The 3,074-nt window shown below is 42.0% G+C and overlaps 1 non-coding gene across 1 annotated transcript; it reads left to right on the top strand.

The window, feature by feature from the left end:
• The first annotated feature begins 2,592 nt into the window (after positions 1-2,592).
• On the top strand, positions 2,593-2,674 carry TRNAS-GCU. The gene has a single exon. It is a non-coding gene; the product is annotated as a tRNA-Ser (tRNA).
• Positions 2,675-3,074: the final 400 nt, after the last annotated feature.

Genomic DNA, 3,074 nt, shown 5'->3' with positions numbered 1-3,074 from the left:
TTCTTATTATCTCCTATTCTTTGGGAACAGTGGTGGTGTCTCTTGTGTTTGCTGTTATGGCCAAGCAATGCTTTATAAACAATAGGAGCTCAATGAATATTTGCTGAATTAGTAATCTAAAATACAATTATTTAAACTTTTATCATCAACTTGCATATTTTTTCCTTTGGAAATATTTTCAAATTCAAAGCATGCATTCAAAATGCACAGATAAAAATATTAAATACTATCAATCAAGATCATCTAAACATGTTTGCTGGTTTAAAGTTATTGAGCATCATTTCTGGGCTCAGTGTCCGTAGAACAGTGGTTACAGCACCAGCCACATACACCAAAGGTGGTGGTTCAAACCCAGCCCGGGCCAACTAAACAACTGCAACAACAACAACAACAACAACAACAAAAATAGCTGGGTCTTGTGGCAGGCGCCTATAGTACCAGCTTCCTGGGGGGCTGAGCAAAAGAACTGCTTAAGCCCAATAGTTTGAGGTTGCTGTGAGCTGTGATGTCATAGTACTCTACTGAGGGCGACATAGTGAGACTCTGTCTCAAAACAACAACAACAAAAAATTAGCTGGGCATTGTGGCTGGGCACCTGAAGTCCCAGCTACTTGGGAAGCAGAGACATGAAGATTACTTGAGTCCACGAGTTTGAGGTTGCTGTGAGCTATGATGATGCCCTGGCACTCTACCCAGGACAACAGAGTGAGATACTCTCTTGTTTAAAAATTAATTAATTAATTAAAATGAAACTAAAATTTTAAATTCAGTTCTTTGGTCACAAAAGCCACATTTTAGGTACTCAGTAGTCACATATAGCTTATGTGATACCATATTGGAGTGCAGATATAAAACATTACCATATCACAGAAAGTTTTTATTAGATAGCACTATTCTATTATCAGTATCTACAGTCAGTATCATCTGGTCTATTATTTAGCATCAAACACATCATTAATACAACCATTCCAAATATTTTTACTAAATTTACATGTATTCATCATCTTGTAAACATTGCCAGCCCTTCACAGTCAGGAGTTACAATGCTTTGAACCTAACTTTTAAATGTCAAAATTGTGCAATGTATTAATTCCCCATTGCTGTAAATCCTCTCCAAGTTCTTCCTCAAATATCCCCTTCTCCCTGAACCCTGTAAAGCATCAAATGAGCTCTCCCTGCTGCACTCCCATAGTATTTTAGAATGTCGTATAATCCTTTACATTCGCTCCTGTATTACAGTTACTTATGCATATTAATTATATCCATTTCTGAATTGTAAACCTGTCTAGGCTAGAGACTCTGAATATTCAATCTGCTCCCAACCCTATCACAAAACAAGAAACTCAATAAATATCTAAGGAATTTGATTGGCACAATATAACCTCACTGAAAACTTCACTCTTTATTCAGAGCAAGCTTCTGCTCTGGTCTTCATCAATATCCTCTCTGTGAACGCATAATGAATCTACCTGTAAAATTCCAATTGGGATACTTCCCCCTTGCCCAAACTCGAGTATTTAAACAGCAAGAAAAGGGGCTTATATCCTAAGCTTGAACAATGAACAGAGGAAGATTTTTAAAAAACTAATTTGTGACATACTAACATTGTTAATGTTACACCTACAGAAAGCAGAAACTCTGTTGCGTGCTGCTAGTATTCTGATCAGACACCTTAAATAAACCATGATGAGCCCCTAATTTTAAAATCACTTAAGACTGTCACTTCACTTCTTTATAGACAAGAAAGGCTTACGTCAGAAATACAAACAGCCGAGAGCTGCCCAGGAAAGGACGGCAGGAGTGCGAGGAAGAGTCCGCGAGCGCTGACAGAAGATGGCAGGGTGGGGTGGAAGAGACTTCGCGAGAGAAACCCGTGCCCGCCCGAGGAACCAGAGTGCGGGTAGAGAAGCGCTAGGGAAGAGGGAGGCGGCACACGGTGCAGGCCAAGAAGAGAAAAGTCAGAGCCCGGCACCGGGGGCTGAGGCGTCTACGCCCGGCCTAGTGTTTTCGGCGGCCGCCTGGTTGAGGGAGCGTCCCCGACTCCCCCCCGCCACCCCGCGCCATCTGCAGAGCGTTTAGACAAAACCCAAAGCCTTCCCAGCAGCCCAGAACGAAAGGGTCACTTCTTGTCCCACCTGCTTGATAAATTTTGCGCAGACTTGTTGGAGGTCCGCTCCTCACAGGGGAAGCTCACCGCATCCTCTCTACGTCACTTCACTACGCCCAGTCCGCCTCAGAGAAACACATTCAAATATAACCGCCTAGCTGATTCGCATGCGCAAAGCTGCTTTACGCGTTAGCTCCGCCCCTGACTCCAGACCAACCCCATTGTGAAGATTTCTTTAATCAAATTTCTTTGCCACTGTGTCAATTTTATTTCCCTCAAGTTTATTTCAATTTCTGCCGAATTGCCCTTGCCCTTCCCCAATGCACACTTCCTCCGCATCGAGAAAGCGGCCATCTTCTTTCGATTACTTGCTGTAGAAGCGAGCAGACCGTAGCTTCCGTACAAAATGGCAGCTTCCATAATATTGCGTCACATCCCGCCCGATTATTGCTCCCTATAGCTAGCAGGAAGGAGTAGGCTTCTGGGACGAGGTGGCCGAGTGGTTAAGGCGATGGACTGCTAATCCATTGTGCTCTGCACGCGTGGGTTCGAATCCCATCCTCGTCGGAGGCGACCTTTTCTTGCCTCAGATAGACGTTAAACCTTTTCTTGCCTCAGATAGACGTTAAACCTTTTCTTGCCTCAGATAGACGTTAAATTTATTTGCAGAGAGGAAATAGTTGAATATATTCTAGTTATGATTTACTAGCAAATTTAATCTGCCACTTTAACAGTTTTTAGATATTTAAAAATCCATACAGTATGTGGAGCGTTCTGACCTCAGAAATAAATGGAAAAGAAAGAGACTTTTTCTGACAGTCAGAAAATGTGCTTGATTTAATTTATTTTTATGTGAAGTAAATAACAGCACATAGAATAACACGGTTATTACCAACCCATATATTCTAATGCTGGTCTGCTCCAACTTAACATAATTTAGCTCCTAATTGAGGAGTTTCAGTTACTG

This window comes from Otolemur garnettii, unplaced genomic scaffold, assembly GCF_000181295.1.
Source record: "Otolemur garnettii isolate 467f Iridium unplaced genomic scaffold, OtoGar3 scaffold00050, whole genome shotgun sequence".
Taxonomy (NCBI): domain Eukaryota; kingdom Metazoa; phylum Chordata; class Mammalia; order Primates; family Galagidae; genus Otolemur; species Otolemur garnettii.
The sequence above is the reverse complement of the archived record's forward strand: the minus strand, read 5'-3'. Positions and strand labels throughout refer to the sequence as shown.